A 27,900-nucleotide genomic window follows, 5' to 3' on the forward strand; every position below is an offset into this window, starting at 1 on the left:
AGCGCACGTAAAAGACGGCAACAAACGACACGCCAGCGCAGAAATCTGATTAGAAGTGCCGGTTTCCAGTCCGCACACTACCTGGCCGACTACTCCGCGGGAAAAATCCTTGCTGTTTGCAATACTATTCCAGAATTTTCCATAGCAGCGCTGCTGCACCAGCGGCTCGGTGGAGAAGCGTCGCCGCTGCGGTGCCAGCGTTTAGAATCCTGAGCCAGCAGAATATCATCATTGAAAAACGTAGCGCGAAAAACGAGACACAGAAAAGGTGAAGACAGGACACGAGCGCTAATCATATATATCAATATCATCATGGTGGGCACAAACAACGTGACAGACACGCACTGTCTCGCCGCACTTACTCACAACCAAATGAACGAAAAAAATCTCGGAGATGTCACGTTAACGACTAACTGCGCACAAGATAACCGTAGTACTGTCTGGTAGAGGGAAAGTGTGAGTAGTGACGCACAGCACACACCCTCATACGTTAAGATGAAGCACTACAACGACAGAAGCAACACGAAAACATGCATTCTACGCGCGGCGCCGGCGCGACCCGCAGTCCATCGGGCCGCGCGCGCCGACAGATGGCGACTGGTGTCGAGAGTAGGAGCGCGCCAGCAGCCTGCGTGTGAGGCTAAAAGAATCTGGTCTATATCCTGGCACTTAAGATTCCGATAAAGCGATCAAGGTTCTCATATGGTAGAACGACCCTTCTTCTATTCTCTACAGATATTTTGAGCTTCGAGGGTACCTCAACGGCCCGACTATGCTAGTGGAAAGCAAACCCTGTGGCCTTGGAACTTTTGACTGACCCTGTACCTCTGCTGCTCAAGAATGGAGTAGCCGTCGCTCGCGGGCTCGTCCAACTACAAGACGCCTGAGGTAATGGGCTCCTTGCAAAATTTGTCAACGAGTTGCAGCATCTCGGCAAGGGCACGGCTGTCGCCTTCCTGAATGACTCGCTATGTTGCCTCAAGTGTGCGCCTTGAGAGAGCCCTTCAAGACCGGGCTCCACCATTCCGTGCCCTTCCGCCCGTCAGAATCAATCCGGACTTGGCGCCTGAGGAGAAGACTCTTCTCTCGGTGCTTTGCGCGGATTGCTTATCAGGCGCGAGTGGACCTGGCTTCCCCGGAAATAATTGAAGACTTTACATTTTTTGGTGCTGTTAGCGCAAACGATATGGCGCAGCTTCAAAGGGCGGACGCAGAGGTACGCCGCTCATCGCGTACCTAGAAGGCTGCGATGGTCCCCGTGTTCTTCGCGTTTTCATTCTTGGGCTGCATTCATTCCCTCGACAAAACGGCGTTCTCTTCAAGGGCAACCTTGAGAGCAACACCGTGACAATTCTACTCGTAGTGCCCTCACAGCTGCGACCCGATATCTTGAGCGCTTGCCACGACGAACCATCTGCCGGCCACATGGGAGTCAGTCGTGCCTTAGCAAGGATTGGGCAGAGGTACTACTTTTACAGATTACTTCCATCAGTGCGGTCATGCGTCAAAACCTGTCGTAACTGGGCCGTAAATCGCCGCCCTTCAAAGCCACCGGATTTCTTCACCCCATAGCATCCCCGAAAACGCGTTTCCAACAAGTAGGAATGTACGTACTCGGCCCTTTCCCGCAGTCACCCACTGGAAAACGTTGGATTGCTGTCGCGACAGATTATCGAAGCGGTACACTGCGACAACGGCCCTTGCTAATGGAGCTGCTTTCGAAGCAGCCAAGTTTTTTGTTTGCAACATCGTGCTGTGCCATGGTGCCCCAGCGGTTATAATTCCTGACCGCGGAGCTGCTTTTACGGCCCGCTTGACTAAGGCAGTCTTAGATCTGCCCCACACCAGCCATAGGCGTACTACGGCGTACCACCCACAGACAACTGACTTGGTGGAACGCCTTAACAGAACCTTGGCTGGCATTCTCTTGATGTATGTGGATGTGGAGCATAAAACGTGCGACCAAATTCTCCCACACGTATCATTAGCGTACAATAAGGCCCTGCGAGAGCCAACGCGGCTCATACCTTTCCAGCTTGCCTTCGTTCGTCGAGTTATTACTTCTTTCGATGCCTTGTTGCCTGTCGACCACCAGTGTGATCAAGGGCCTGATCTTGAAGTCGCCGCTTTCATTCAACGGGCAGAAGAAGCACGTCAACTGGCCAGGCAGCGAATACACCATTAAGAGCACGTCGACGCTGACCACTACAATCTCAGACGGCGAATTGATACGTTCGAGCCAGGCTACCATGTATGGGTTTGGACACCTCTTCTTCACCGTGGGCTGTCTCAAAAATTACTGCGCGATACTTCGGTCCTTACCGTGTTCTCAGCCGCATTATCGACGTGACATACAAAGTTTCATCGGCAACCCCAGCCCGCTCAACGCGCAGACCACCACGTCCGGATGTTGTGCACGTCGTTCGTACGAAGCCGTACGACAGCCGTCCTACTGATTGTACTTGGATCTGAGTGCTGCCGGTTCTGTGTCGTGACAACTGTTTAAACTTGCGCTTCTAACCTCTTTTTCCTACTGCGAAAGCAGGCCGCATCAAGGTGATGCTTAAGAGGGGGGAGAAATGATAGAGCTCAGAATTGGAGGAAGTAGAGGAACATCGCCATCTTGCTTGCAACCGCTCGGCAGCCTGGAGCAATTCTTCTGTCCCCGACTGTGTGGCACCTAATATTCGTGACAATATAATATAGGTTTTGGCCAGTTCCAAAGAGCCGTTCACTGCAGTTTCAATGCGAAAGAGGCTTTATCCTAGCGACGCCTAGCGAGCGCCCTGCAGCCAGTGCACCCGCGGCTGCGCATGCTTATAAAAGCTTGTCACTAGCGTGCGTAGAATGTATTCATACTGCTAGGTTACAAATAAGCTTATCTATCGCGATGTTTTTATGCCGAATTGTTCATAGCTGAAATTATTTTGCGATTCCCTTAGACCCCGATATTAGGGGATCGATTGTATATATGTAAATGTGTTTGTAAAGCTTCTGAGCGATTATTCCTTTTGGATGCGTTATTTTAGCGCTGCCTTATTCATGTGACGAACAATTCTCTTTCACCTATGTACGCCGTGAAACTATTATGCTGAGAAATGGGGACGTCCAAAAGACAATTCAATCCACACCAAAATGACTCCTCCAAAGGCAATGGTTGCTCAAATGCTTCAGCGGAACACTGGCCATGCCATGAACTGGAACGAGGCATGTGTGACTGCCAGGGAAAAACAAATATCAGAGATACCGCGGCGGCCTCGTATCCAGGGGGGTGCAGCTCAAAAGGCGCCCGTGTGCTGTGCAATGTCAGTGCATGGGGACCGCGTATCCAGGTCCTCAGGTGTTCGAAATTATTCCGGAGACTTCCACTACTGCATCTCTTCTTCCTTTCTTTTTTTCATTACATCATTTAACCCTTCCCTTACGGCGCGGTTCGGGTGTGGGCCGACATATGTGAGACAGACACTACGTCATTTCCTTTTCTCAAAAAGCAATTTTCAACGATCGCCCACAGCACCGCTCAGCATTCAGACGACATCAGATACGATTAATAGGACACGAGATGGCTAACCAACCTGACGGCCGCACCCACGAACGCAGACGCTCTTGCCGAGGCTCCCCAGACCTTTGCCGAAATCACCAGCCTCCACAGGTAGACGAGACGCCAATTCCCGCCTCCCCAGCCCTACTTAAATTGACCGCGAGTCAACATGCTCCGCAGGTTCCAGACACTCGATCCTTAGCCATTCTAGACTTTCACTCATCACAGACGGGGAAAATTGTAACCAGGGAGAAATGGACACCCAGGCGTACATCCTCTGTGGTTGGTCGAGAAATCCGCCGCCACAAACATTACTGCCAGCTCCATCCGAGGAGGGATGGAACCAAGTCCTCAGGAGGCCTGACAAGACCATCCAACTGGCACTCCTTGCGTGAGCTCAGCAAGTCACCCCCACCTAGTGGTGGTGGTGGAAAACATTTATATACACATACACTTAAACCTGGGGGCAAAGCAATCCCAGCTGCCCTAAATCTGTACATGCTATGGCAATGTAGTTTTTTTTTCTCTCTCTGCCTAAAAAACTATCGCGACGTACGGCACTGGCCCGCTTTCTCCTATTTTGACCAATGTATCATTAGAGGCGCCCAAACGGCAACAGCTTTGTTAAGTGCGAGTGCACTATTCCGAAGGGTAAATCCCCAGCATGATCTTGCGATGTTTTTATGCTAGCGGTCTTTGTATTTATTTATTTGTTTGTTTATTCAATACTGCAGACCTTTATGGCCCAAGCAGGAGGGGCATACAAATAACATCAGTGTACAGAATGATGATAGCAAATGATAATTTCAAAACACTTGTTCTTTGTGCATTACAATATGAAGAAAAGGGCTAAATGAAATGCAAACCAAGCTGTTAACTTGGGAAGGTCATAAACAAACAAACAGAAGTAAGCCAATTAATGAAATATTGAAAAATAAAATGTCAAACATACAGCAAGGAAAAAAAATCTCTGCCTCTCGCGTAACCAAGAGTAGATTAAGCATGAAATGTTTACGGGCATAACACATTAGTTGTAGATGGTACTAGTCGAAATCTTGAAATGGGTCGAGTGTTCAGGAGTGCAAACTGCTGGGCTAGTTGGTTCATATTGCAAATAAAGGGAAACAGCGAAAAAAGACGCAACACAAGAACAAAGAAGGCACACACCACAACGCTGGACTTACAACTGATTTATTGTGATGAAAAATTGCTCAATTTAAAAGAATTTCCTGCCTGCGCACACACCCTACAGATAATACACTTCGCGCACCACATGGTGACATGGCTACTATAATGATAAAAACTTGCACTCTTTTTCGGTGATAATCACGGACGGCTCACTGACGCATTTCTGCTTATTCTTTCTGATCAGGAAAGCCTCCAAAAGCTCACGCTCACGTTTAGATTTCCCCCGCCCGAGTGTTCAACACACCACACCACACTCTTCTTGTTGCGTCGAAGCGATCGCCTGCAATAGTGCGGGCTTAGTTAGGCAGCCGCGAACCGTGGTGGCCTTGTAGCTTTCGGGAGCGGCCGCATAATCATGGCGTTGTCGGCAGGGGCGAGCAGTCTTCTGCTGAGGCGTATCACTTGCTTAGCGATCGCTTTCCGCAAGACGTTTCCTACCTCTCCTTTCATCAGGCTCCATTGCTTGGCTTAAGCAAGCAGCTGTGACGGTAGTGGTATTGGAATGCAGGACGATGCAGAAGCGTACGCGGACACGATGAGACGCAGGCCTGACAAGAATGTATATGCAGCGCGTCTGAAGGCCAAGCGGCCGGTCTTTTACATGCGTGAGTGTGGGACCGCAGCGCCATCCTTGGGGGTGGCGCGGAAGCAGTTTTTCAGCCAAAAGCCTTTCTCGCCCTGGAGCTACCCTCTTGCTCTCGTGTTGTCTCGTTAAATCTCGTACGGCGCCCGGAAGTTCTCGTTTCAGTGCCCGGATGAGTGGAATTCAGTGCCCGGATGTTGGCTCTCGGTCTCGGCGTGACGTCACCAGACTGCGGACAACGGGAGCTAAAAGCATTTCATGCTTAAAAAAGCAATATAGAGCAATACGATTTGTCTCTGACAACTTTGCTGCAGATATGGACTCTGCAGAATTGGGTAAATTAGCATTGGCGACGAAAATATTGGAGGGCGCTTAAACTTCGTCTTAAAGGGGCCCAGAAACACAATATTAGTTGACTGTTTTGCCCGTTGATGGCATACAGTGAGTTACAATGGTGCTATTAGCGTCGGTAATACCACGTATATTCCGTTTTTTTAATATTTATTGTCATCCCAAAAACAAATTCATGGCTCTGATGGTGTCTCCACACAGTGGCGGGCTTTAGCAGCGGATATGACATCAACTGGCGCGAGATTGATGATTGGACAAACAATAAATATACTGCAAACTGTGTGAATAAATAGACACGCATTTTGTCACCTGTCGGTGTTTTATATTAGAACAACAAAAGCAAGTTGTTCGTCTAAGATAAAAGCCCTGCAAAGTAAGTAATATAAAAATACACCACCAGGGGCTCCGGCAAGGAAACGACGCTGCCAGTATCAGCAAGAACGAGTTACAGAGAGCAGGCAACCATGGAGTGCAAACTTCCGCGACGTGCTCTGGCAGGCTGTTTTGATTGGTTGCGCAGGTGTCGTCATTGGGAGAGCGAAATAGGAGTGGGAAGCCCCGCCAAAATCGAGTTGAGGGCAGCGTTTTGTTTGCTTGTATTTTGAAATTTCTTCATGGAATAACTCCCGTTCCTGTGCATATATTCCTGTAATTCTTTTTAAGTCAGCATCTGTGTGACATAAAGAATCCACCTGAAGTATAGCCGGTATCCTCCCAAGCAGTGTTTCGAAGCCCCTTTAAAGAATGGAACGCGACACCGTACTGCAGCGCTGCCAGGGAGTCCACGGAACGCCATCGCCCGTTCTGCGCGACGCCTTCTCCATTGGATAAATCGCTTGGAGTATCTAGGAGGCCACTGGGAGTCTCTAGGTGCGTTGAGTCAGTGCAGCCTAAGGAGCGCTTTCAGGTACGTGGTGTCGGTGTCCGCCTGGAAAAGGCTGCGCAATCGCGCAATACTGAGCGCAAAGCAATGCTAAACCACAGCAGCTTTAGAGCGTTGGCTCCACTGGTCGCAGTTCGAGCCTACCAGTTATACTGATTTCACGGATAGAATTTAAGATAGCGGCCTTCATACCAACGAAATTCTATTAGAGCATGAAGCTATTCTAGGGTTGTAGGTCTCAGTGTTATGCGTTATAAAGCGAACCGTAACCGTGGTTGCCATGGTTTGGTTTATTGGGGTTTAACGTCCCAAAGCAACAGTGGCTATGAGGGGCGCCGTAGTGAAGGGCTCCGGAAATTTCGACCACCTCGGGTTCTTTAACCTGCACTGACATCGCACAGTACACGAGTCTCTAGAATTTAGCCTCCATCGAAATTCAGCCGTCGCGGCCGGGATCGAACCCGCGTCTTTCGGTCCAGCAGCCGAGCGCAGTAACCACTGAGGCACCGCGGTGGCGCGCTCCGCTATTAGGACCGTATAAAGTCTTCCGCCGCGTCGGCAACGCGAATTTTAAAGTCGTTCCTAATGAAAGTGCGGCCATCGGCGGCTACGAACTGATACTGTTCCTTTGGGTGGCTTGAAATCGCAGCTCTCGCGTGACTGCAGTGCTTCCCACTCTGTATTTTAATCGACGCTCTCGTTCTGTGCATGATATTCTTAACTTTTTTTCGGTTTCCTGTCCTTATCGACTGTAATTATCAACTTTCCTCTATGCTTATAGTGCCGACATTTCCTTTTTTGCTTTTCTACTTATTTGTAAATACTTTGCTCCGCATCAACTCGACGCTTTCGTTCTACGGTGGAGGGGCTAATGCCACTCGCCTCACCAGCGCTACCTCCGCGCTGATTCAAGAAGAGGACTAAGAGGACACAGTCGCATTAGTGGCGGTTGGGCTGGGCTAGGTTTTTGGGAATCAACTCGGCCGCTCAGAGGTTTCCGTCTGCGTCTGCGGCCGCCATTGTTCTGGTTAGTCACAATATTGATGGTCTCGCTTTTGCAATCGTGCCATAGAATGCGCTCGCTTCCACCCAGAAGTTGGCATATATTGAACATATGGGATTCTATATGAAATGAACGCTACCAGTATATACACGGGGAACCTGCGCGGAAGTTTTCCGCGTCGATTGCAACGCCATAGCAGACACCCAGCGAGAACAGCAAGCAGATTTCGTTGCACTCGGTGAGGTATCTGAGCTGCGCCCGAGAGAAGCTAGGCAATAAATGATATCTGCCGAACGCGGGCCTCAAATCTTTAAGAGTGTACTCTCGCGGTTGTAGCCCTGCAAGCGGCTGACAGCACCAGTTTTTAGTCGGCAAATAGAAAAACTCCAGTGCCACCTGTGCCGAGGCAGATTCTCTATACTTTTCTCTTACCTTCCCTGAAAACAGCTATCAGAATGACCTGCTTAAGAGACTGCGACGTGTGCGTCGATTGATAAAGCGAGTAAGGAACCCGTTTTAAAGAATGGCATTGGCCTCCAGCTGCCGTCGTGAACGCGTGCCGTTTGTTCCTCTCAGCTAGACCACTCGATAAGATTATTTTTGTGCCCCTCCGAGACAAGAATAATCCCGTGAAAGGGCAGGTAGTTAGCCAGCGAGCATTAAAGAACGAATAGTGATGTGGACAACCAGCCAGTAACTTGTTATAGAGACGCTGGTAAGCTCTTAACGCATATGTTTCTCAAACACGAGCACCTGATTTGATATTATCTGATAAATTTATTGTGCGCATTTTTTTTTCATTTTGGGCTCTTTCACAGTGCTTCTTTTGAGATAAATACTTCCGCATCTTTGATAAAATCTATGCCGGATGACAAACCACAGAATGATAGAGTGCCTCTGAGTGACGCCTTGAGTACATTGCGCCCGGCAGAGGGCTTGACGCCAGTCATTAGATGAAACCACCCCTAAATACAGCCTGAATAGAATGAGATGTATCAGCAGTAGCACTCACAAGTGCAATTTTAAGCCACACATCTACTTGTGGGCAACGGAAACAGCTGTGCCAGAGAAGTGATTTCGTTTGTTAACTTACCGAGACGGGTGTGCACTTCCTTACGTCGACGAACACCGGCTAACCATCGCCGCTTCTGTACCACAACTCGGCTCCTCTATGGCGGATATCCAGATGTTAAACCTGCAAATTCTGCTGCGTGGATTCAGTGCAGCGCAACTGTTGCGCTTGGACGAAGCGAACTTGCCGTGGTTGCCGCGACTTCGAGAACTACCACCCTCCGATGTTCACGGTGCGTTATGCGAAGCTGTCCAAGCTGCTGAGAGCGACGAATTCTGTCTCCGGCGGATAGCATGCCTGCGAAGCTGGATGGCGCAGCGCCAGCGCTTAGTTGTGTGGCGGGTCTTCCGTCTTTGGACTGCGCCTACTTTTGATGAGTGTCCCGCGCTGCTGAGGAGCATTGCGGCTGCCATGGCAGTTGGCGAACGCGAAGCAACTATCGACTGGACCGTGCACGGGGATGTGTTCACCGCCTGCTTGCTGACCAAAGAGCCAGACAGCCCGACAGAGACGTACTGCGACGTGTATGTAGCTCTGTGGCCGGGGCAGCCTTTGCTGGCCGTCGACTACCTGCGGGTCACCATTCAGCAGCCATTGCTGACAGCTGTGCGCGCAGCGCTGGGATACGATCCACGGTTGCTGGTATGCGTGGATGACGACAACATTGACAACGTCTACCGCGACGGCTATTTTGCCCTGTGTGATGTGCCTGGCTAATCACCTGTGATTCCATTCAACATGTAATTCTATGGCGGATGTGTGCGCTGGAAGTTCTGTCGCCTCGTCAATTGAAGAAGGCAAGTGTACGACATAATTTAGGTTTTTTTCTTAAAAACCTTTTAGCTTTGAATTAATGTTAATAATGTTTAGAAAATACGCATTATGGTTTGATACAACATTTACATTAATTTAGCATTAATTATTACGGAACTGTTTAGGGACACTTTAGAACATGTTGATCTGGCATTTTTTAAAAAATACAGAAATGTACACAGTCGACTTGATGCCGCAGCTATAACGCGGAACGCCCCTCGCTGATTCTTGTGGGACTATTGCGCAGATGCGATGAGAGCCGGTGGCAGGTCCTCTAGATTCGTCGTCAGCTTCAGCCTGCTACTACAGCTTCTGGGGGCCGAGGAAAGCGCTGGGACCGACTGTAGCGGCCGACAACGCCGGTGCACCCGCCTTCTGATTTCCCATGACCTCCTGGATTAGATGGCATTTTAGAATTCTTTTTAGCCACAGACACATGTTGTTGTTGTTGCTTGTATTTTTTTTGTTCTCGTTGAGCGTTTTCCTTTGACTCTACATTCGCTTAGCCGTGTTTTGCTGTGAAATAAAGACGCATTTTGTACTTATAAACTTCGTTCCTCCCTTCCGCGTTTGGCTGCACGACAGTGAGATTTTACTGGTATTCGGCCTTCAGTGATAAAGTTGAGTGTTTGCGTCGGCGCTGCTTGCACTGTCATGGTTGCTCAAACCACTGGGCTCTTGGCGTATTGGATTGCATACAACGTGACCCATTTCAAAAGGAAAATTTTTTTCGTAGTTGAGCCCTGGTCCTGCGTTCTTGTCTCTCTTTCGTTCTTCTTGGTTCGCCCTACTCCTTTCCCCGATTGTGCTGAGCTGGGCGAGCTCGGCACGTCTGTCACTTCTTCCTTTGTACTCATCCCTTTGTTGCGCTGAATTTTTCATGGTATCCAAAGGCTATGCGAAGGAATTCGGAACGCCCGGAGGTGCCATTAGCAGAGGCGAGCGCTTGGGAAGAGCCAGCCGAATGTAGTAAAAGCGCCTGGTTTCAGCCGGTCGGATGTGCTGCGTGCCTCTTAGCGCACAGAGCGCTCTGAAACGAACAGCATCAGATACTGTCAGCCTCTCTAATAAAGGAACAAGCAAAATGTTTACTGTGAGATTCGCTGCAAACGCTGAGCATACTGCAAGCAGTTAATGTCACGTGGATCACTATGAACATTCCAAACAATGCGATAACTGCAGAAAACAACCGCCGGCCGTGCGCAGCTTACGGAACATACTTGGAGATGACGGTGGAGTTTGCCGACTCGTACTATGATGGAGCGCTGATCTACTGAGCGAGCAGTCGTAGCTCGAGTGATATTCATAAAATAACACAAGACAGTACAGCTTCTCGCTCCCTGCCAACGGATGAAATCACAGATGATGTTCTGCCTCGCCGTCTCATGTTAGGTGCGTGATCACTCCCTAAAAAAAAAAAAATCACCGAGTCACTCCACGACAAAGCTATGAGTGGGCTCGGCGGCACACTAGCTGGTCGCTAATAAGGAACTTCCGTAGCAGAGCGGCTTATAGATTCAGCACACACCGCCGATCTGCCTTGTTGCACGATAACTTGGATAGGCCTGCGCGCTGGTTGTCTGCCATTCTTCGCGGTAGGAGCGCCTAGAGTAGCTCTTTCTACTACTGCCAGAGCTTCTGCTGCTCTGATTTCGTTTCGTCAGCAGCGTTCTTTGCGCCGCAACCAAATCGCATGACCAATCATATTTCAAAATTCCAATTTTTCGGATCGAACGATGTACGTAAGAGAGAAACTTAACTCTATTTCCGATGAATGTTGCGAACGAACAGCGCTCCATCGGATTCAGGGGTAAGGTGGATAACACTGTCATATTTGACGTGTAGCATGTGTCATGCATTAGGAAACACGGCAACGCGCGGCCCGCGCTTCTGTGAGCTGAGTCGCTCGAAGTTTAGAGTTGCCGCATGTGCAGAGACCTCGAGAGGCGGCACCAATAACGCCGTTTCCAGTCCGTCGTCACGCTCCTACTTGGCGGTTCACGCTAATTATACCTGACAAAATCAGACAGAGAAGCAGGCGACGGCCCACAACAATGAGTTGACGACATTCCTACAGCAGGGCCATAGATAATCCAAATAAAACATTCGTAGCAAAAGCAGTGCCAAGTGTAAAATTATAAATACGAAAACAGTTGAACAATTAGAAAGCAGCAGCAAGAACGAAAACATTCCTGTATCCACGAAATCTTCGAGAAACGTTATTTCCTCCTATGATAACGAAACTGAGAGCGTGCCAACCTATCTGTCACTGGCCTTCGAAATATTGCAGGCTTGAATGATTTCCCTCCTACATTTTTTTTTTGTTGTTGAATAGCTTCCAGCCTTACTTTTGCAACCTCTGCTATAGTAGAGCGGCAAGCTGGCTACTCGATGGATGCGCGTCATGAAAATCACGTTGCTGCGCCATAAAGCGCGCACAACCGAAATAGCAGTGCCGAGAACGCGAGCACTCACAACTGAATTTTATTCGATGATATGTATGCGCGAAAAAAAAAAAAACACGTGGTCATTGCTGCCAAATACTTGCGGACACATCCTCGCGCCAAGAAATTGCGCTTCACAATATGAAAGTTCAACGGAATGATAGCTAGGACACATGTGTTGTTTTCTTTTCTTTATACGAGGGGGTACCCAAAAGAAACCGGACTAAATTTTTTGGTCGGCAAAGCTTCTGTGGTACCGCGTTTTGCCACTAGGAGCGCATAGAACGAACATTCCAGAGTCAGTAAACCGAGTGCCGTCGTTGAAGGAGGTCAGACTAGTTTAGGCAGAGTTTTAGAGTGACGACTGTTTTGTGTGAATGTCGTTTTTGCAATGGCTGATTTTCGTGAACAGCGTGCGCCGGTGAAATTCTGATTTTTGCTCGGAGAAAGTTGAAAGGAAACTCTTGAAATATTAAGAAAGACGTACAAGGACGATGCTATGGGGACAACTCAAGTGTTCCTGAATCGAATCCTGAATCAAAGCAACAATCATGCCAATGGAAAACTTCAAATTCACCTCGCCTCAAGAAAGCTCGTCAGGTGAAACCGAACCTCAAAACAATGCTGATTTGTTTTTTCGACGTGAGAGGAGTCGTCCATTGAGAATTTGCTCCGCAGGGTCAGACAGTTAACGAAGCTTTCTACTAGGATGTTTTGGAAAGATTGGACAACAGTGTGCGGTGGAAGCGGCCTGATTTGTGGCGGTCGGGTGACTGGTTTTTTCCATCATGGCAATGCCCCTGCTCAGACAGCCCTGTCTCTACGACAATTTTGGACCAAAAATGGCATGACCCCTATTTCTCAACCCTCATACTCTCCCGACCTTGCCCCGTTCTACTTTCTTTGTTTCCTAGAATGAAAAAATAGGTGAATGGAAAGCGTTTCGCTGATGTTGCTGAGGTGAAGAAAAAAAACGACGGAGGCACTGTCAAGCATCACAAAAGATGAATTTAAACAATGTTTTGAAAAATGGAATGAAAGATTTGACTAGCGTATCATTGCAAGTGTGGAATACTTTGAAGGATATTGAAGGTCTGTGCTTAAAATGTGAACAAATAAGTTCAAACAAAAATAAGTCCGGTTTCTTTTGGGTACCCCCTCGTAATAAGGCCTGGAACCACTCTCAGGTGCGGCGTCACTGTGCCTGTAAAAATTTTTTGTCTTGTCTACAATCGCAAGGCGCAACTTCTCTATGTCTTTTTTTTTTGCACGCGCAACAATTCTTTTCAACATGGGAATACGAACCAGAAGACAGACTGTAAATTTTTCCTTTACCATCTTTCACACAAAAAAATTCAGTTGTCAGTCTGTCGGCCTCCCTTCCACCTCTGTTTTTGTTGTTCGTGTTTTTCTCCAGTTACCTTGTTTTCAAGAGGAACGTCAACTCTTTCGCTCTCTTTTTGAAAGACCAATCCACATTAACCAATATAGGCACTGCTGTGTGACAAATAAACTTCGTGCACAATGCCAGTTGCGCCTTTCTTGAATGGCCCAGTTCGTCATTATCTGCATTTGTGGTTCTTTTTCTTGAACGCGATAGGGAAGAATCTTCATAACTTGCATGGTGCAGGAGACAGCATTTTCGTCTTGTCTCCTGGTCGCCTTTCTTAAATTATTCAAAAGCTTGGGATGCAGAGGATCTCATATAGACGCTGAAGTTTTAGTATACAGCAGCTGATTATTTTTCGTTCCCCTTCGGACGCATCACTAGTGCCTCAAAGCTATTTCTCGCGCAAGGATGACAGGTTTTTTTTTCTTAAACATCTTCAATGCTGTTTAATTGTATGCGGAGGTGCAAAAGCTTGTACGAGAAAAACACTTAGCATTCCAGTTACATAGGGGTGAAAAAGTAGCAAAAACTCACATATTGGATATAAATACGAATTATTTTTCTGGCGTCCTATGGTAAACAAAAGCATGAAATCCCACATATGTTTTGAAAATAACGACGCAGATGAATGCTCATGTGACAATATTTTAGAAAGGGCAAGGTGCGTTGAGTTCAAGCGTTAATAATAACACGTAGTTCTACTCTTTTCTTGTGTTTAATTCTATGATTAGTTTCTCTATTACTTGGTCAGCAGGGCACCAAAACTTTGACCATCCATATAAACTTGTGCTGTAATGGTTTTGTAACTTCCATTGCCTGGATGTAATAAAAGCTAGGTGGTCTGAATAGTCTAAGTCTACAACTGGAGCTCTTGTCTTTCAGTTTATTTCAACTAGCTGTTGCTATTTATTGAAACCCGGGGCTGAGGCATGCACCGAAAGTGAGCAAATTCCCGTGCCTCCCATTTTTTTTTTGCGTACGAACTACTGCCAGCTGTCAGTGAAAAATATTCGGAGCGTCGCAGGTTGCAGCGTCGCAGGCTCTTAGTTGCGGGTTGGGAGCACTGAAGCACTAAGCTTAAGCCCTTGGTTGCGTGCCAACGTTTGCCCTCATCCCGCGTCATGGATGCCTCCTTTGTGTGCAATAACTTTAAAAACGAACAATTATGAGTTTAAAAATGTGGTCGCACCAGTAGAAAAAAATAAACCATGCGCTGACACAGCGAGGAGCTGATTGTCCATGTAAATACCTTCATTAAATAAATTAGATTAAAATTTTTAAAGGTGATTACGATAACAAATAAAGCAAAGTTTGAGGGTGGCTTTGTAAAGTTTTTATTTTGCAATGTACTCATCTAAAACCCTTTAGAAACACGTGTAATTGTGTACAGTTCGAAAAAAAATCTTTATTTTCAACACAAACTCTTTTGGGATTAAGACAAGGATCCTCTTTGGGGCGGCCCTGAGCTTCTACTCGGGCAGCTCGTTAACCAGCAGCGGCAGACGAAGCATTTCCGGCTATTGCATCGCTCATTCTTTACCAATAGCTTGCTGTGACTATTTACCATAGTTATGGCACTTGCCGGTTGTTGTTATGCTCCTCAAGGACTTAATGGCGCTTGCCCACGGCGGGGAACTGGCCAAGACACAGGCGGCGACCACAAGATGGAGAACGACGTGTTCAGGTAAAAAAATTACTGCAGCTTAAGTGGTTTAATTTAAGAACAAATCGCAAACTGCGAGGTCGGTAACTAATTGTAACTAATGGAACCGGGGACATACGTGCACTGTTTAGGATGCCTTGACTACTGATTATTTTTCACATCAATAGCCTGAAGATGGAATTCAGAAATATTTTCGGATGGGAGCCATTTTGTATATAAATCCAAACTGAATGGTGGAGAACACAACAGGCAGCTGGTATTTCCTCACATATCTCCCTGTTCTTTTCGGAATCGCATAATATTCGGAATGACGATGATGTGCAATGCACTGAGCAAGTGCGTGTTGTATTTTCCAGTCCAAGTGACACAACAACACGTGTGCGCTGCAGTTTAACACCGCGTGTGATCGGTTGTGATAATGTGTGTCCGCATGGCAGAATAGCGTGTGTGGAATAGTTAGTCGTATACAGCACTATGCGGGCATGTGTTGTGCAATCGTGGATTAGCGGACAGACGACAGACAAGAACTAGGTGCGGAATTTCTTTATCAATCAGGATGTTGCTGGCAACATGAAGGAGTTGTACAGTATTAACGTGAGGATGGCAGCTATCGCAACTAGGCTTAATAAGGGGTACAAGCTGAAAGTGGTGGAGGTCTACGAGCTCACATCCAGCCATGCTGACCAGATTGTTCAAAGATTCTGTGAAGACGTGGCATCGGCAATGAACAAAGCAAAATCACAGTACACTGCACTAATGTTCGGCGTCAGTGCGAAGGTAGGCAAGAAGCAGTCCGGAAGCCAGCCGGTAGGCGACTATGGCATAGCCTCCAGAAATAGCATGGGAGAGTTATTAGTAGAGTTCGCCGATAGAAATGACTTACGGATCATCAATACCTTCTTCCTAAAAAGAAAGAACAGGAAGTGGACGCGGAAGGGTCTCCATAGTGGAATAAAATCGAAATATATTTTATACTATGCGCTCTCCCTGGCGTCGTAGAGGTGGTGCTCGGAAAGGTGCGTTGTAGCGATCACTGAATGGTAAGGTCTAGAATTAGCTTAGACCTAAAGAGAGAATGAAAGAAATCAGTGAAGCGAAAGCCGATTAACGAGTTAGCGGTAAGAAGGAAAGTTGAGGAATCCAGAATGTTGCTGCACAACAGAGATTCCGCCCTAACTCATGAAGATGACCTTAAACTTCAAACAATCTACGATAATGTCACGGTTATCATTAGAGAGTGCACAGTAGAAGTAGACGGTAGGATCGTTCGACAGGATACCGGTAAGCTATGTGAGAAGAAAAAAAGTCTGATATAGAAACGCCCACTGGCAGAGCTACGAAAGTTACGAAGAGCTACGAAGCCGACTTAAGGAAGTTTATAGTAGAGAAATAAAGCGGGCTCTCAAGAACGGAGGTACCCTCAAAAGTGGTGAACAGGAAACTAGGCGAAGGTAAAAACAGATGTATGCGCTAAGAGACGAAGAGGGCGATGTCACTAGCATTATGGATAAGATAGTTAAAGTAGCCGAAGAATTATACACATATCTATCCAGCCGCCAATGTAATCAGAACGTTAATGAGAGTTGCAGGAGCGCATAGCAATGGGACATCCCGCCAGTAACGACATAGGAAGAAAAGAAAGCCTTATGAGCAATGTAAAGGGGCACGCAGCTGGTGAGGATATGGTAACAGCCGAACTCTTGAAGAACAGAGGGTAGGTTGAGCGAGAAAAACTAGCCACACTGTAGACCAGTGCCTTATGACCTCGAGCATAGCTATACTTTCTATGCTACTCACAATGTATAAGTCCTAATGAATGCAATACAGTGTTTTAGTGTTTAAGTATGTTTCAATGTTTAGGAAGAGCAGGCCATTCTCAGGTGCGAAACTACCTTTTGCTTGCTGTTACTTGATTTGCGTAATGTAAGTAAGAAAGAAATAAAAATAAAAAGAAAAATTTGAAGAAAACTATATCTTAATTGATAAGGAGATGTCTACGCCTTGAAAAAATTTAGACTGATCAGCTTACTGCCCGTCGCCTACAAGGTATGTACTGATGATAGTGAATTTTTATGGCGCAAGGGCATCTGCAAGGTATTTGCTAATTTAATCACAAATAGAATTACAGCAACCTTAGATTTCTATTCACCAAATGATCAGGCAGGCTTTCGTGTAAGGTACTCGACAATAGACCTTATTCCCAATATCAATCAGATGATAGAGAAATGCTCAGAATATCCCCAACCCCTATGTATAGCTTTCATTGGTTACGAGAAAGCATTTGACTCAGTGGAAATCTCAGCTGTCATCCAGGCATTGCGGAACCAGTGTGCAAATGAGTTTTATGTGAAAATACTGGAAGATATCTCTAACGAATGCACAGGTGCCATAGTCCTTCATAAAGTCAGCAATAAAACTATAGTAAGAAAGGGTGTTAGGCAGGGAGATACGATCTTGCGGATGCTATTCACTGCCTATTTACAGGAGGTGTTTCGAGGCCTGAATTGGGAACAGTTGCGGACAAGAATTAGTGGAGAATACCTAAAAAGTTTGCGATTCGCTGATGACATATTGTGTCTAAGTCACCTAGAAGATGAACTGGAAAGCATGGGCAATGAGTTAGGCAACGCAGGAAGGTGGGTATAAAAATTAACATTCAGAAAACCAAAGTTACGAGAAACCAAAGTTACGAGTCCTTCATTTTGTGTACGGTACTAACAGCATATCATTATTAGAAGTGACAGAGTATAAATATTTGGGCCTATGGATTACTAACAACCTTTCGTGGTCAAAACACATAGACGCTGTAGTAGCAAACTCAATGCGGAAACTATTTTTCTTGAGGCGCTCCCTAAAGTCATCCCCATCTAGTGTTCGTCTATTGGCGTACAATTCCCTCATCCGTCCGTTACTAGAATATGCCGTAATCATTTGGGACCCTTTCACGTTAACAAACATTCAGAAATTAGAGCGAATACAGCATAAAGTAGCTAGATTTGTTTTTAACTCATATGGCCGTGCATCTGTAAGTGGCTCGTGAGGCGAAGTGGGTTACCCCCCGTCACTGAGCGCAATCGTGTTTGTCGATTAAAGTTTTTTTCCAGCTTATAAAAGGACATTATAAAGTTGATACCTCTAATTATTTTTCTTACTCCTCAGGTTATAACACGAGACAAAGGCATGCACTAACAATCACCCCTTTGAACGCGCGAAATAACTGCTTTAAATATTCTTTTTTTCCGAGGACAATTACTGATTGGAACAAACTTAATAGCGAGACTGTTAATCAAAATTCTTTACTTCTGTTTGAAAAGTGCCTGTAAATGTTGTGAATTTGTGTGTGTTTATATGCTTGTATTTTGTTTTGTCCCACCCTGCTATGATCTGTACAAGATCGCAGTATCTATAAATAAATAAATAAATAAATAAAAGTAATATTCAACAGTCTCGAAAGGGAACCGCGAGGTGGGCGCAAATGCCAGGTTCTTTGAGGTCACGAATGCTGGTTACCAATATCCCTCAAGAGAAAAGTAAGAGCAGCTTTATGTCACCGGTACTTACCTATGGGGCAAAATTGTGGAGGCTAACAAAGAGGGTTCAACTTAAATTAGGGACAATGAAACGAGCTACGGAAAGATGTATGATTTTTGTAGTTTTGAGTGCCATGAAGAGAGCAAAGTGGGCAAGGGATCAAAGACGTGGTAATGACATCCTCATCAAAATGACGAGGAATAAACGGGCTTGGTAAGGGAATCTTGTTGGGAAAGCTAGAAACCATTGGTCCTTAAGGGTAACGGAGTGGATTCCAAGAGAAGGCAAGCGTGGCAGGGGGCGGCAGGAAGTTACGTCGGCGGATTAGGTTTTAATAAGTTTGCAGGGCTGGGGTGGCCACAGTGGGCGAAGGACAGGGTTAATTGGAGAGACAAGGAAGAGGCCTTCGCCTTGCAGTGTTCGTAGTGGGGCTGATGATGAAGATGATACGTAAAACATTTGGTGAGTTAGCCTGCTTGATTTCAATTCAGTAAAGAAAAAAAAACTGCGGCAATGGCATAGTCCTCTCGTGCAATGGCCAGAGAAGCTGGTCTATTCGCGCCGCCGCTGGTTCGAATCTACGTCGCGAAAACGCTTTGTATTCTTTTATTCAATAAAAGTTTGGCTCGGTTCCGCCGATGGCGGAGACGCGAGTCAACCAAGAAACGGCCGCTTAGTAGCTGCGCTATAACAAGTTTCGATTCCGTGCACTCTGCACACATGTGTACACCTTAAACGAAAAGGCGGTGAAATTCTTGGAGTGTTTCATTTTGTTAGAATTTTATTAGCGGGTCTCTCGTCCACCCGCACTTCTTGATATTTTCAAAATAAATACGTGCAGCTGTCGCATCCGGGACGATGAGCATTGGCCCTGGATTGCTCCATTGTAACTTGTATAGCAGCTGCGCACCGCGTCTCATCCGCAAACGGCGTAAACTACCATCTGGAGCTGATGAGTCCTTCCCCCCCCCCTCCCCCCTTTCTGCTTGCGCACATGACAGAACTCCTCAGGGAAGATATCTGTCAAGCCTGAGAGCAGCCGTTTCACAGAGATCATCACCGCTTGAACGAGTGATAACAAAGAAAAGTGATGAATTCTTTATTTTTATCACCCTCTAAAAGACGTTAACACAAAGCACCCTCGCCCCTTTGGCTGCCTAACTATTTGTGATTAATGTGCAATTTGCTGGAGAGCAGTCTGCGGTCGGTCACTCGCTATTATTATTCTAAAGATGAGGTAAAGGGGTACTAACACATCCCGGTTGTTATCCTCGAGTATTGATTTGACAGAACATTTGTTACAATATTTTGTCTCAAGATTTATGTTCTTCGCGTTCTATCTAATTGCAGCGCATGTTGTTGAACGCATGCTGTTTACCTGTGACAAGTGCGGAGGTAGCTTCCCTTCGAGGGAGCACAGGGACTATCGCCGGTGGAACCAGCACCCTGGTAAACCAAGCAGCAACACTGCAACACGAATGAAGGAGACGAGTTCAGTAGTACTGCAGCAAGGAGGAGCTGCAACAAGTACACTACTGCCTGTACTCAAGCTGGGCCAGCTGTGCCACCGCTGTTTCTGCAGGCATGACAGTGATGTTTATCAAATGAATGAGTTTTTATGGCTCCGTAGCGGACGCCTTCTTATAAGCTTAGTACTGAAAGAAAAGCTCCGGTAGCCCAGCAAACAAAGTTGCGCTAGTAAACCTGAACTCCGAGGAAGACCTTCATGAAAAATATAATGTACTTGTTAAGTTGTTTAAGGTGACACTGCAGTAGACAGAGTTGAAAACAAGCTAAAAACAGCATTATTATGCTGCATCCACTCTCCTGCGTAGATTACACACTGACAGTGCCTAAACCCCTGTCAGGCAGCGCAAAATGCGTATCTTGGCGTCACCTGATACACTCGAGCCGTGCCAGTGATGCACAACGCTTTGCAGGAGTACACCAATACTCTTTGTTTGAGCACGAGTCTCATATGAGCGGCCTCTGGAGATGGAGCGTCGCTTAGAGCGGTATTTCCTGAAGGTAGAACAGTTAATAGGCTGGTGGCAATAAGACTGCTGCTGAATTTCTTAAAGGAGCTCTCGAACACCTAATAGGAGCAAAAACTCGCAAATCCCTATATTGTGTTTCGAACAACTGAACTGAGACAAACAACACACTTCTACATTCACCAGATAACCGAAAATCATGAGCGAGAAGTAGTGAGCCCTTTCCGGCGACTTTTTTCATTCTCGGCCTCTCGCTCCTTTCACGCGTTGCGTATGTTGCATGGCTGTTGCAGAGCACCTGGATGGCACTGGCAAGTGCTCTTCAGAGAGCACCGTAGGAGACAGGTGAGCAATTTTGGTGACGTAACCTTGCGGCGTCTTCACAACCTTCCACCGGATAGTGAGGAAACTCGCCCCCACTGCAGCCGTCAGTTAAATTAGTAGTTGTTCGCCCGGAAGAGCAACCTGTTTACACAAGGCTTGCCACTGGGAGCACCTGCCATCGCAGGACAGTGGCGCATCGCTTAACCGCTGCACCACTGAGCCAGGAGGGATATGAGGATTATCAAGTATTGTAATTAAACCATTACGCTATCCCTTCGTACCTTGAGGGCAGAGCCCAAGTGTCCCCTCCAATATTTTTTTTTCATCAAGTGTGCATGGTTCTTCCATCGCGTGCAACAAGCGCACTCCGTATCCATGGGGCCCCAATTAACTCTCCACCACCACCTGGCTTGGCCCGCATGCAGCCTCCACGAACTACGCCATTGATTAGGAGCAGGGCTTTGGTGGAACAAAGCCACAATAAAAACACCAAACTAGGCCATAATTGTATTTCGTCTTGGTGGTGATGTATCATCACCGTAACTTTCGCATGTGTCCTTTCTACTATTATTTACATTTACATTTAAAAGAGTAATATTATTTTGAGGTGTTTTTTCTGATTCATACGAAAACTTTCGTTCCAACACAAAGATGTGATAAATGTGCAAAATAAATGCCATGCGTTAAAAACTGAACCATACCACTCGCTGATGACTGTAGAGGGGTAGAGCGCCGACATTTCAGCGTGCAGAAAGTGACGAGAGGACAGCAAAGGTGCGCAGACGGCGAGATTCGAACGTTGCCTTCCGATAACTTAACTTCTGCGAAACACAAAAAAATTCTTGCTGATTGATATCCGTGAAGGGTCCTTCATTAATGTCACGCGGCTTCATCCAGAGACACACAGCAAAAAAGGGAAGAGATGGGGATACGAGTTTATGGAGAGTACCTTAGTAATCTGTGATTCTCTGGTGGCATCGCATTGCTATACCTTTGAGGATTTCAATTCCAAAACAAGATCAATGAGTTAGAGTGGCGTAGCTCTATTGTGGGTCCAAAATTATATGCAGCAAATCAAAGCAATATTTAGCCTCTTACGGGAACAGCAGTTTACAATTGGTTGCGAGGTGCTGGATGTATTCAGGGAATACATCTATCTTGCAAACTTTTTAGCGCGAAAAACACGGACAGAAAGAGTAGACGACACGAGCGCTGACTAACAACAGGAAGCTTATGCGAAAACACGTAGAATTATAAAGGAACAAAGTGCGATAAAATCGTTGGTCAAAAACCAAACGAAGAAAACTAAACACAACAGTCACCGCCAGCTCCTGCTATCAAGGCGCAAAGCCCCTGTCCAGATATGCTACCTCTTTTTCCCGTATAGCAACAGATGGTTTGGCCACGCACGTGTTATGAGCCTTGGCGATACTATATGCCTCGTAAATTTCCCTACACAACACGTTGTCATGTTTGTACGCAATCGTAGTGTTGTCAAGGTCCGCCGAGCACTTGCAGGTCCCGAGAACCATGCACTCACGGCAGTGCAAAACTAAGTTCGAAGACACCGGTTTTCTGCAGTCCAGTGAGTTCTTGTGCTCCTGCAGCCGCACGTTGATGCATCTGCCCGTTTGGCCGTAATACACCTTCCCGCAGGCCAATGGCACCTTGTACACAACCCCCTTTTCGCAGGCGGTGAACTCGCTGGCATGACTGGCAGTACACTTCCGCGGGTCCTGTCGAGGCAGTGTCTTGTCTAGCCTGTTTCGAACTGCCGCGCACACTCTCCCGACCTTGTGATCAGCTGGAAACACCAGCTGCACATCATGCTTAGCTGCGATCTTCCGTAATCGATGAGATCCCCTGTATGTATGGCATAAATGCAACCTTCTGGCGTGGCAGGTCCGTTGGTGCCTGAACCGAGGGGGAAGCCTCGCGCTTCAGTTTTAGCAATAGTCGCTCCGTAAGCCGGGCAAGATGCTTTTGAGGGTAACCAGCTTCTTGTAGTCTGGCCACTTGCCTAAAAATATCCTCCTCAAGTCGGTGGGGACACGACTGCCTGAGGGCTGTGGACATACCGGACATGGCTATGCCATCCTTGACAAGTCTTGAATTCTGGGACTGGATGTTTAGAAGGGGCCTACCCGCCTTTGGAGCATGCACCCAGCAAACATGCTGATTTTGAGGCAAGTGGCCAGACTACAAGAAGCTGGTTACCCTCAAAAGCATCTTGCCCGGATTACGGAGCGACTATTGCTAAAACTGAAGCGCGAGGCTTCCCCCTCGGTTCAGGCACCAGCGGACCGGCCACGCCAAAAGGTTGCATGTATGCCATACATACACGGGATTCTCATCGACTGCGGAAGATCGCAGCTAAGTATGATGTGCAGCTGGTGTTTTAAGCTGATCACAAGGTCGGGAGAGTGTGCGCGGCAGTTCGAAACAGGCTAGACAAGACACTGCCTCGACAGGACCCGTGGCAGTGTACTGCCAGTCATGCCAGCGAGTTCACCGTCTGCGAAAAGGGGGCTGTGTACAAGGTGCCATTGGCCTGCGGGAAGGTGTATTACGGCCAAACGGGCAGATGCATCAACGTGCGGCTGCAGGAGCACAAGAACTCACTGGACTGCAGAAAACCGGTGTCTTCAAACACTGTTTTCCACTGTCGTGAGTGCAAGGTTTTCGGGACCTGCAAGTGCTCGTCGGACTTGACAACACTACGATTGTGTACAAGCATGACAACGTGTTGTGTAGGGAAATTTACGAGGCATATAGTATCGCCAAGGCTCATAACACGTGCGTGGCCAAACCGTCTGTTGCTATACGGGAAAAAGAGGTAGCATATTTGGACAGGTGCTTTGTGCCTTGATAGCAGGAGCTGGCGGTGACAGTTGTGTTTAGTTTTCTTCTTTTGGTTTTTGACCAAGGATTTTATCGCACTTTGTTCCTTTATAATTCTACGTGTTTTCGCATAAGCTTCCTGTTGTTAGTCAGCGCTCGTGTCGTCTACTCTTTCTGTCCGTTTTTTCGCGCTAAAAAAGTTTGCAAAATGTATGTTAACCAACTCGCCCAATATGCAGTATTGTTAAAATACATCTACTTGCAGATACGGATCAGGAGAGTGAAAGAACTGGAAGAGTAAGATGGTTGGTTTATGGGGTTTAACGTCCCAAAGCGACTAAGGCTATGAGAGACGCCGTAGGGGAGGGCTCCGGAAATTTCGACCACCTGGGGTTCTTTAACGTGCACTGACATCGCACAGTACACGGGCCTCAAGAATTTCTCCCCCAAATAAATTCTAGCCGCCGCGGCTGGGATCGAACCCGCGTCTTTTGGGTCAGCAGCCGAGCACCATAGCCGCTGAGCCACCGCTGCGGCTGGAAGAGTAAGAATAGGGTGGAGCGCTATTGACAGGTTCTCTCAGATCCTGAATGGCAGTTTACCAATATTTCTCAAGTGAAAAGAATACAAGAGCTGTATCTTACCGGTACTCACCGATAAGCGTCGAGGCTAATGAAAAGAGTTCAAATTAAGCGCAGCCCGCTATGGAAAGATAAGTGATTTTTATAATGTTGAGAGAGGGAAAGGGTAGAGTGGGCTATGAATCAAGCACGTGTTATTTATTTATTTATTTATTTATTTATTCATAGAATACTGCTGACCCTAAGATGGGTCCAAGCAGGAGCGGCAAAAGTACATAAAAAGAAGTGCGGCAAATTATATAGCACAAAACTAACACGTGAGTAATAGAATATAGTAACGAACAAGGAAAAAATCAATCCAGCAATTATCAATAAGTGGTTTGTTAATGGCACGGATGCTGTTTATAACCTCAGGCGGGAGTTCATTCCTTTGAGTTGTTGGGTGAGGAAAAAATGAGTATTTAAAAGCATTGATTCTAGCGATGTACGGTGCTAGTGATACCGTGCGACGATGTCGTGTTAGTCGCGTTGTGATTGGTTTAAGAAATAAATCAGGGCTCAGGGAGAGTGTTATTTTTGAGTAGGAACAGAAATTCCAATCGTTGAATTTTTTTTTCGTGTTTGCATTGTCTGTATGTTGTTTTGTTCCATAAGCGTGGTTGGAGAGTCAGTAGAACGATATTTATTAAAGATCAATCTAACACACTTTCGATGGATCATTTCCAGTGCCTCAGCGTTATGTTTTGTGTAAGGGTCCCAGGCGGTGCATGCGTACTCATGTTTCGGTCTGATGATGGATGTGTAGGCGAGAAGCTTTGCACTGCAAGGGGCACCTTTTAATCTGTGCCTAAGAAAGCAAAATCTTCGAAAGGATGACGTTCATATATTGGTTATATGTTTATTCCAGCTAAGTTTAGTGGCTATAGTAGCACCTAAGTACCACCAGCTAAGACATCCTAGTCGAAATCAGGAGGAAGAAGTGAGCTTGGGCAGGGCATGTCATCCGAAGGCAAGATGAACGATGGTCCCTAAGGGTAAAAGACTGGATTCCGAGGGAAGGGAAGCCTAGCTTGTGTTGGCAGTGAAATCGAGTGGGGAAATGAGGATAAGAAATTTGCGAGGATCGGGTGGCCGCAGCTCACACCGGAGAGGTCTCTTTGGACAGGTATGGAAGAGGCCTTTTTCCTTCCTGTGCGGTTTTGCACATGGCATTATTTTTTTCCATTTGATATACGATGTGGCGCATTATGAGGGTTAAGTGCAACGAGCAATGATCAGCAAACCTTATTTGGTGAAGTAAATATGAGCCTTAAGCAATCCATATGGCGGTTTTATGCTGCCTTAGTGACACACGGATCACATAGGGAATGCAAGCTGAACCCAACGGACTGATCTTAAGGCACTTCATGCAAGAGGTGTGGACTGCCCTCGTTATTTCCTCGGGTGTCTAAATAATAAATATTTTAATACAATCCCCGGTTGCCAGTAATACGTACATGATGGTGGGGAGCTGCAGTAAAAGCTTCCTTTAGGCAGCTTGAGGGGGCCCGAAGTCTCCACTGTGGCAACGGCAGCATTCCGAGGAAATCTCGAGAAAATCTCGCCCATTCTAATGCGCTGGCTTCTGTGCTGACAGACGATAACGACCACACCTACATAGGACGCGAATGTCTTACTTCTGTTAACGAAGGGCCCGCCAACGCATTGCTACTTGATGGATCTTTCAGGAAAGATAACCAGCATTTCAAGAAAACTATCAAGCTAAACAGTCCCCGTATGAACTAAGACAGGCGAAATAGTTAGGGCCAGATCACGTACAAACTATGGCTTACAGAGGTTATCGTTGCAAATGCCACAACTCTTCAACAAATACCCTGACATATTAAACTTAATAAGTTCTGTTGTGTCTCCTGTTCAATTGAAAAAGCAAGTTAAAGAATATTTTTATCTGAGCAGGCGGTGCATGGTTTAAACTCCTGAGCCAACTCTTGGTGCTATTAATCTGTATTATGTTGTACTACCATTGTGCACTATAGATCATATTTCATTACTTTACACTGGATTGCATTTCACATTATTAATTTTTATTTGGTGAAACATTTTTGTTTACTGATAAACTTGATGCAGTACGTAAGAAATAGTTTTTGTATTACTACAGTTCAAATAAGTTACTTTTCCTTTCGTTCTACAGAGAGATTAGAGTGTAACCTAAGACGGTGTATATCTTTCTGTATTCTGTATTGATGTGTTCTGCTTCTTCGGTGTTCTGCTTATGATGTATAATCATATGTACACTTGTGCTGCCTGTGCTGTCAGGGGGGCATAGCCTAGTCAGGCCCCATCCGGGCCTTTTGCTATTGCCTCCTGAGCCAATTTGTAGCAAATTGTCTCAAGTAAAGAAAGAAAGAAAGAAAAAAGATTCTCCCACCTTGGAGTAAAATCCCCTACCTTGGGGGATTCCCCTAAACATTTGACTAACACCGTTCCCACTTCGAGTTATTGATCTATTCGCTCTCGCCCTACCATAAGCTTGCCGTCCCGGTTTGCTCAGTTGGTAGAGCGACTGCTCCGGTGAAGCGGTGGTCCCGGGTTCGAACCCCGGACCAGGACGAATATTTCTTTAGCTGCGAAGTTTCTGAGAAAGCTGTATAGCTTTCCTTTGTAGCCGTATGGCTGCGCTTTGGTGGACGTCAATGAGTAATTATTCCCTTATTACATTCTGAAATGGCAATGTAAACGCTAAACCTCCGCGCCATGGTGAGGGCAGTCTGCTTCCTCTATGGAAGAACGGCTCACAGCAGGCTTAGAATAGAATTTTATCGAAAATAACAAAACTAAAAGTTAATCAGAACAGTTAAATTTGCAGGAAATACAAAGTTCCTGTCTCATTATCCTGCTGGTGACTTATATGAATAGGTGACGGGCTAGGATGGGAATGAAAGTTGTTCTGCTGTTTTGAAAAGGAACAAATCCGTAAGTCATCGTGCTGGTAGGTCATTTTTTTAAAGTTGTCGCTTTTTGAAAACGTCTTTTGAAGAATAAAGAATCAGTCGAAAACTTTAAGGCTCCTAAACACACCCTTTTTTTCCTGATAATTCAAGAATAGGCTGAAAAACACCGAGGGAAAGTTTCTGTGCCCATTGAACCTGAACTTTCTCCCATGGGTATTATTTCAAGCGCCTTTTGTAGAACGTATCGCTTTTCAGCAATATCTGAGAATTATCCGTTTAAAATTTTAACTTGAAACAAAGTCTTAACGCTGAGGCTAGCAGCATTAGCTTCGATATAATTGCTGAATAAACGGTGAAGATCGAGAAAGGTTCCATGTTTTCTGCCACGTGCATCTGTGTAGGCGATTTTAGAATGCAAGAAAAGTGACGGTCTAAATACCTTATGGTATATGTTTTCAGAGAATACGAAGATTTTTGTGAAAAACAGCTGTGTACCCGTTTCCTTCAATACAGTTGTTTAGTTGGTGAAATGTTCCCTTATTACAGTTGTTTAGTTCAAAGAAATTTAAAAATCAGACTTAAAAAGATAAATCTCCCAGGACCTCAATTGGACTGCTCATATAAGCACGCCCGTAACGCTCACATTGATGCTCTCATACTGAAACAAAATCAGCGGAGTATAATGGCACAAAGTGTCAGGTAATTAAAACTTTATTTCGAATTAGCAAAAAATAACTGAATACTCTT

The 27,900-nt window shown here is 46.2% G+C and overlaps 1 protein-coding gene across 1 annotated transcript in view; it reads left to right on the plus strand.

Moving 5' to 3' along the window:
• LOC149326967 (uncharacterized) overlaps window positions 1-27,900 on the plus strand; it is a 116,905-nt gene that overhangs the window by 18,628 nt on the left and 70,377 nt on the right. The window lies entirely within an intron of this gene.

Source organism: Amblyomma mixtum, chromosome 10 (assembly GCF_055824585.1).
Source record: "Amblyomma mixtum isolate Tamu chromosome 10, ASM5582458v1, whole genome shotgun sequence".
Lineage (NCBI taxonomy): Eukaryota > Metazoa > Arthropoda > Arachnida > Ixodida > Ixodidae > Amblyomma > Amblyomma mixtum.